Genomic DNA, 8,511 nt, shown 5'->3' on the forward strand with positions numbered 1-8,511 from the left:
CGCAGTGAATAACTCGGCACTCTAAAGCACCCGAGAGCGTTTTTTTCGATGCCAACCTAACCAGAGTGACGGGAGCGGCACAATTCAGAAAAAGCGCTCAACTCGCCGAGAAAATGCGATTTAAGCAATAAAATTAAAAATGCTTATTAAACATAAACCAAACATTGGAGGTGGTCATTTCTTCATGCGTAGTGAATAACTCGGCACTCTAAAGCACCCGAGAGCGTTTTTTTCGATGCCAACCTAACCAGAGTGACGGGAGCGGCACAATTCAGAAAAAGCGCTCAGCTCGCCGAGAAAATGCGATTTAAGCAATAAAATTAAAAATGCTTATAAAACATAAACCAAACGTTGGAGGTGGTCATTTCTTCATGCGCAGTGATAAACTCGGCACTCTAAAGCACCCGAGAGCGTTTTTTTCGATGCCAACCTAACCAGAGTGACGGGAGCGGCACAATTCAGAAAAAGTGCTCAGCTCGCCGAGAAAATGCGATTTAAGCAATAAAATTAAAAATGCTTATAAAACATAAACCAAACGTTGGAGGTGGTCATTTCTTCATGCGCAGTGAATAACTCGGCGCTCTAAAGCACCCGAGAGCGTTTTTTTCGATGCCAACCTAACCAGAGTGACGGGAGCGGCACAATTCAGAAAAAGTGCTCAGCTCGCCGAGAAAATGCGATTTAAGCAATAAAATTAAAAATGCTTATAAAACATAAACCAAACGTTGGAGGTGGTCATTTCTTAATGCGCAGTAATAAACTCGGCACTCTAAAGCACCCGAGAGCGTTTTTTTCGATGCCAACCTAACCAGAGTGACGGGAGCGGCACAATTCAGAAAAAGTGCTCAGCTCGCCGAGAAAATGCGATTTAAGCAATAAAATTAAAAATGCTTATAAAACATAAACCAAACGTTGGAGGTGGTCATTGCTTAATGCGCAGTAATAAACTCGGCACTCTAGAGCACCCGAGAGCGTTTTTTTCGATGCCAACCTAACCAGAGTGACGGGAGCGGCACAATTCAGAAAAAGTGCTCAGCTCGCCGAGAAAATGCGATTTAAGCAATAAAATTAAAAATGCTTATAAAACATAAACCAAACGTTGGAAGTGGTCATTTCTTCATGCGCAGTGATAAACTCGGCACTCTAAAGCACCCGAGAGCGTTTTTTTCGATGCCAACCTAACCAGAGTGACGGGAGCGGCACAATTCAGAAAAAGTGCTCAGCTCGCCGAGAAAATGCGATTTAAGCAAAAAAATTAAAAATGCTTATTAAACATAAACCAAACGTTGGAGGTGGTCATTTCTTCATGCGCAGTGAATAACTCGGCACTCTAAAGCACCCGAGAGCGTTTTTTTCGATGCCAACCTAACCAGAGTGACGGGAGCGGCACAATTCAGAAAAAGTGCTCAGCTCGCCGAGAAAATGCGATTTAAGCAATAAAATTAAAAATGCTTATAAAACATAAACCAAACGTTGGAGGTGGTCATATCTTAATGCGCAGTAATAAACTCGGCACTCTAAAGCACCCGAGAGCGTTTTTTTCGATGCCAACCTAACCAGAGTGACGGGAGCGGCACAATTCAGAAAAAGTGCTCAGCTCGCCGAGAAAATGCGATTTAAGCAATAAAATTAAAAATGCTTATAAAACATAAACCAAACGTTGGAGGTGGTCATTTCTTAATGCGCAGTAATAAACTCGGCACTCTAGAGCACCCGAGAGCGTTTTTTTCGATGCCAACCTAACCAGAGTGACGGGAGCGGCACAATTCAGAAAAAGTGCTCAGCTCGCCGAGAAAATGCGATTTAAGCAATAAAATTAAAAATGCTTATAAAACATAAACCAAACGTTGGAAGTGGTCATTTCTTCATGCGCAGTGATAAACTCGGCACTCTAAAGCACCCGAGAGCGTTTTTTTCGATGCCAACCTAACCAGAGTTACGGGAGCGGCACAATTCAGAAAAAGCGCTCAGCTCGCCGAGAAAATGCGATTTAAGCAATAAAATTAAAAATGCTTATAAAACATAAACCAAACGTTGGAGGTGGTCATTTCTTCATGCGCAGTGATAAACTCGGCACTCTAAAGGACCCGAGAGCGTTTTTTTCGATGCCAACCTAACCAGAGTGACGGGAGCGGCACAATTCAGAAAAAGTGCTCAGCTCGCCGAGAAAATGCGATTTAAGCAATAAAATTAAAAATGCTTATAAAACATAAACCAAACGTTGGAGGTGGTCATTTCTCAATGCGCAGTAATAAACTCGGCACTCTAAAGCACCCGAGAGCGTTTTTTTCGATGCCAACCTAACCAGAGTGACGGGAGCGGCACAATTCAGAAAAAGTGCTCAGCTCGCCGAGAAAATGCGATTTAAGCAATAAAATTAAAAATGCTTATAAAACATAAACCAAACGTTGGAGGTGGTCATTTCTCAATGCGCAGTAATAAACTCGGCACTCTAAAGCACCCGAGGGCGTTTTTTTCGATGCCAACCTAACCAGAGTGACGGGAGCGGCACAATTCAGAAAAAGTGCTCAGCTCGCCGAGAAAATGCGATTTAAGCAATAAAATTAAAAATGCTTATAAAACATAAACCAAACGTTGGAGGTGGTCATTTCTTAATGCGCAGTAATAAACTCGGCACTCTAAAGCACCCGAGAGCGTTTTTTTCGATGCCAACCTAACCAGAGTGACGGGAGCGGCACAATTCAGAAAAAGCGCTCAGCTCGCCGAGAAAATGCGATTTAAGCAATAAAATTAAAAATGCTTATAAAACATAAACCAAACGTTGGAGGTGGTCATTTCCTAATGCGCAGTAATAAACTCGGCACTCTAAAGCACCCGAGAGCGTTTTTTTCGATGCCAACCTAACCAGAGTGACGGGAGCGGCACAATTCAGAAAAAGTGCTCAGCTCGCCGAGAAAATGCGATTTAAGCAATAAAATTAAAAATGCTTATAAAACATAAACCAAACGTTGGAGGTGGTCATTTCTTAATGCGCAGTAATAAACTCGGCACTCTAAAGCACCCGAGAGCGTTTTTTTCGATGCCAACCTAACCAGAGTGACGGGAGCGGCACAATTCAGAAAAAGTGCTCAGCTCGCCGAGAAAATGCGATTTAAGCAATAAAATTAAAAATGCTTATAAAACATAAACCAAACGTTGGAGGTGGTCATTTCTTAATGCGCAGTAATAAACTCGGCACTCTAGAGCACCCGAGAGCGTTTTTTTCGATGCCAACCTAACCAGAGTGACGGGAGCGGCACAATTCAGAAAAAGTGCTCAGCTCGCCGAGAAAATGCGATTTAAGCAATAAAATTAAAAATGCTTATAAAACATAAACCAAACGTTGGAAGTGGTCATTTCTTCATGCGCAGTAATAAACTCGGCACTCTAAAGCACCCGAGAGCGTTTTTTTCGATGCCAACCTAACCAGAGTGACGGGAGCGGCACAATTCAGAAAAAGTGCTCAGCTCGCCGAGAAAATGCGATTTAAGCAATAAAATTAAAAATGCTTATAAAACATAAACCAAACGTTGGAGGTGGTCATTTCTTCATGCGCAGTGAATAACTCGGCACTCTAAAGCACCCGAGAGCGTTTTTTTCGATGCCAACCTAACCAGAGTGACGGGAGCGGCACAATTCAGAAAAAGTGCTCAGCTCGCCGAGAAAATGCGATTTAAGCAATAAAATTAAAAATGCTTATAAAACATAAACCAAACGTTGGAGGTGGTCATTTCTTAATGCGCAGTAATAAACTCGGCACTCTAAAGCACCCGAGAGCGTTTTTTTCGATGCCAACCTAACCAGAGTGACGGGAGCGGCACAATTCAGAAAAAGTGCTCAGCTCGCCGAGAAAATGCGATTTAAGCAATAAAATTAAAAATGCTTATTAAACATAAACCAAACGTTGGAGGTGGTCATTTCTTCATGCGCAGTGAATAACTCGGCACTCTAAAGCACCCGAGAGCGTTTTTTTCGATGCCAACCTAACCAGAGTGACGGGAGCGGCACAATTCAGAAAAAGCGCTCAGCTCGCCGAGAAAATGCGATTTAAGCAATAAAATTAAAAATGCTTATAAAACATAAACCAAACGTTGGAGGTGGTCATTTCTTAATGCGCAGTAATAAACTGGGCACTCTAAAGCACCCGAGAGCGTTTTTTTCGATGCCAACCTAACCAGAGTGACGGGAGCGGCACAATTCAGAAAAAGTGCTCAGCTCGCCGAGAAAATGCGATTTAAGCAATAAAATTAAAAATGCTTATTAAACATAAACCAAACGTTGGAGGTGGTCATTTCTTCATGCGCAGTGAATAACTCGGCACTCTAAAGCACCCGAGAGCGTTTTTTTCGATGCCAACCTAACCAGAGTGACGGGAGCGGCACAATTCAGAAAAAGCGCTCAGCTCGCCGAGAAAATGCGATTTTAGCAATAAAATTAAAAATGCTTATTAAACATAAACCAAACATTGGAGGTGGTCATTTCTTCATGCGCAGTGAATAACTCGGCACTCTAAAGCACCCGAGAGCGTTTTTTTCGATGCCAACCTAACCAGAGTGACGGGAGCGGCACAATTCAGAAAAAGCGCTCAGCTCGCCGAGAAAATGCGATTTAAGCAATAAAATTAAAAATGCTTATAAAACATAAACCAAACGTTGGAGGTGGTCATTTCTTCATGCGCAGTGATAAACTCGGCACTCTAAAGCACCCGAGAGCGTTTTTTTCGATGCCAACCTAACCAGAGTGACGGGAGCGGCACAATTCAGAAAAAGTGCTCAGCTCGCCGAGAAAATGCGATTTAAGCAATAAAATTAAAAATGCTTATAAAACATAAACCAAACGTTGGAGGTGGTCATTTCTTCATGCGCAGTGAATAACTCGGCACTCTAAAGCACCCGAGAGCGTTTTTTTCGATGCCAACCTAACCAGAGTGACGGGAGCGGCACAATTCAGAAAAAGTGCTCAGCTCGCCGAGAAAATGCGATTTAAGCAATAAAATTAAAAATGCTTATAAAACATAAACCAAACGTTGGAGGTGGTCATTTCTTAATGCGCAGTAATAAACTCGGCACTCTAAAGCACCCGAGAGCGTTTTTTTCGATGCCAACCTAACCAGAGTGACGGGAGCGGCACAATTCAGAAAAAGTGCTCAGCTCGCCGAGAAAATGCGATTTAAGCAATAAAATTAAAAATGCTTATAAAACATAAACCAAACGTTGGAAGTGGTCATTTCTTCATGCGCAGTGATAAACTCGGCACTCTAAAGCACCCGAGAGCGTTTTTTTCGATGCCAACCTAACCAGAGTTACGGGAGCGGCACAATTCAGAAAAAGCGCTCAGCTCGCCGAGAAAATGCGATTTAAGCAATAAAATTAAAAATGCTTATAAAACATAAACCAAACGTTGGAGGTGGTCATTTCTTCATGCGCAGTGATAAACTCGGCACTCTAAAGCACCCGAGAGCGTTTTTTTCGATGCCAACCTAACCAGAGTGACGGGAGCGGCACAATTCAGAAAAAGTGCTCAGCTCGCCGAGAAAATGCGATTTAAGCAATAAATTAAAAATGCTTATAAAACATAAACCAAACGTTGGAGGTGGTCATTTCTTCATGCGCAGTGATAAACTCGGCACTCTAAAGCACCCGAGAGCGTTTTTTTCGATGCCAACCTAACCAGAGTGACGGGAGCGGCACAATTCAGAAAAAGTGCTCAGCTCGCCGAGAAAATGCGATTTAAGCAATAAAATTAAAAATGCTTATAAAACATAAACCAAACGTTGGAGGTGGTCATTTCTTAATGCGCAGTAATAAACTCGGCACTCTAAAGCACCCGAGAGCGTTTTTTTCGATGCCAACCTAACCAGAGTGACGGGAGCGGCACAATTCAGAAAAAGTGCTCAGCTCGCCGAGAAAATGCGATTTAAGCAATAAAATTAAAAATGCTTATAAAACATAAACCAAACGTTGGAGGTGGTCATTTCTTAATGCGCAGTAATAAACTCGGCACTCTAAAGCACCCGAGAGCGTTTTTTTCGATGCCAACCTAACCAGAGTGACGGGAGCGGCACAATTCAGAAAAAGCGCTCAGCTCGCCGAGAAAATGCGATTTAAGCAATAAAATTAAAAATGCTTATAAAACATAAACCAAACGTTGGAGGTGGTCATTTCTTCGTGCGCAGTGAATAACTCGGCACTCTAAAGCACCCGAGAGCGTTTTTTTCGATGCCAACCTAACCAGAGTGACGGGAGCGGCACAATTCAGAAAAAGTGCTCAGCTCGCCGAGAAAATGCGATTTAAGCAATAAAATTAAAAATGCTTATAAAACTTAAACCAAACGTTGGAGGTGGTCATTCTTAATGCGCAGTAATAAACTCGGCACTCTAAAGCACCCGAGAGCGTTTTTTCGATGCCAACCTAACCAGAGTGACGGGAGCGGCACAATTCAGAAAAAGTGCTCAGCTCGCCGAGAAAATGCGATTTAAGCAATAAAATTAAAAATGCTTATAAAACTTAAACCAAACGTTGGAGGTGGTCATTTCTTAATGCGCAGTAATAAACTCGGCACTCTAAAGCACCCGAGAGCGTTTTTTTCGATGCCAACCTAACCAGAGTGACGGGAGCGGCACAATTCAGAAAAAGTGCTCAGCTCGCCGAGAAAATGCGATTTAAGCAATAAAATTAAAAATGCTTATTAAACATAAACCAAACGTTGGAGGTGGTCATTTCTTCATGCGCAGTGAATAACTCGGCACTCTAAAGCACCCGAGAGCGTTTTTTTCGATGCCAACCTAACCAGAGTGACGGGAGCGGCACAATTCAGAAAAAGCGCTCAGCTCGCCGAGAAAATGCGATTTAAGCAATAAAATTAAAAATGCTTATAAAACATAAACCAAACGTTGGAGGTGGTCATTTCTTAATGCGCAGTAATAAACTCGGCACTCTAAAGCACCCGAGAGCGTTTTTTTCGATGCCAACCTAACCAGAGTGACGGGAGCGGCACAATTCAGAAAAAGTGCTCAGCTCGCCGAGAAAATGCGATTTAAGCAATAAAATTAAAAATGCTTATTAAACATAAACCAAACGTTGGAGGTGGTCATTTCTTCATGCGCAGTGAATAACTCGGCACTCTAAAGCACCCGATAGCGTTTTTTTCGATGCCAACCTAACCAGAGTGACGGGAGCGGCACAATTCAGAAAAAGTGCTCAGCTCGCCGAGAAAATGCGATTTAAGCAATAAAATTAAAAATGCTTATAAAACATAAACCAAACGTTGGAGGTGGTCATTTCTTCATGCGCAGTAATAAACTCGGCACTCTAAAGCACCCGAGAGCGTTTTTTTCGATGCCAACCTAACCAGAGTGACGGGAGCGGCACAATTCAGAAAAAGTGCTCAGCTGGCCGAGAAAATGCGATTTAAGCAATAAAATTAAAAATGCTTATTAAACATAAACCAAACGTTGGAGGTGGTCATTTCTTCATGCGCAGTGATAAACTCGGCACTCTAAAGCACCCGAGAGCGTTTTTTTCGATGCCAACCTAACCAGAGTGACGGGAGCGGCACAATTCAGAAAAAGTGCTCAGCTCGCCGAGAAAATGCGATTTAAGCAATAAAATTAAAAATGCTTATAAAACATAAACCAAACGTTGGAGGTGGTCATTTCTTAATGCGCAGTAATAAACTCGGCACTCTAAAGCACCCGAGAGCGTTTTTTTCGATGCCAACCTAACCAGAGTGACGGGAGCGGCACAATTCAGAAAAAGCGCTCAGCTCGCCGAGAAAATGCGATTTAAGCAATAAAATTAAAAATGCTTATAAAACATAAACCAAACGTTGGAGGTGGTCATTTCTTCGTGCGCAGTGAATAACTCGACACTCTAAAGCACCCGAGAGCGTTTTTTTCGATGCCAACCTAACCAGAGTGACGGGAGCGGCACAATTCAGAAAAAGTGCTCAGCTCGCCGAGAAAATGCGATTTAAGCAATAAAATTAAAAATGCTTATAAAACATAAACCAAACGTTGGAGGTGGTCATTTCTTAATGCGCAGTAATAAACTCGGCACTCTAAAGCACCCGAGAGCGTTTTTTTCGATGCCAACCTAACCAGAGTGACGGGAGCGGCACAATTCAGAAAAAGCGCTCAGCTCGCCGAGAAAATGCGATTTAAGCAATAAAATTAAAAATGCTTATAAAACATAAACCAAACGTTGGAGGTGGTCATTTCTTAATGCGCAGTAATAAACTCAGCACTCTAAAGCACCCGAGAGCGTTTTTTTCGATGCCAACCTAACCAGAGTGACGGGAGCGGCACAATTCAGAAAAAGCGCTCAGCTCGCCGAGAAAATGCGATTTAAGCAATAAAATTAAAAATGCTTATAAAACATAAACCAAACGTTGGAGGTGGTCATTTCTTCATGCGCAGTGAATAACTCGGCACTCTAAAGCACCCGAGAGCGTTTTTTTCGATGCCAAGTGACGGGAGCGGCACAATTCAGAAAAAGTGCTCAGCTCGCCGA

Source organism: Syngnathus typhle, unplaced genomic scaffold (genome assembly GCF_033458585.1).
Source record: "Syngnathus typhle isolate RoL2023-S1 ecotype Sweden unplaced genomic scaffold, RoL_Styp_1.0 HiC_scaffold_29, whole genome shotgun sequence".
NCBI lineage: Eukaryota > Metazoa > Chordata > Actinopteri > Syngnathiformes > Syngnathidae > Syngnathus > Syngnathus typhle.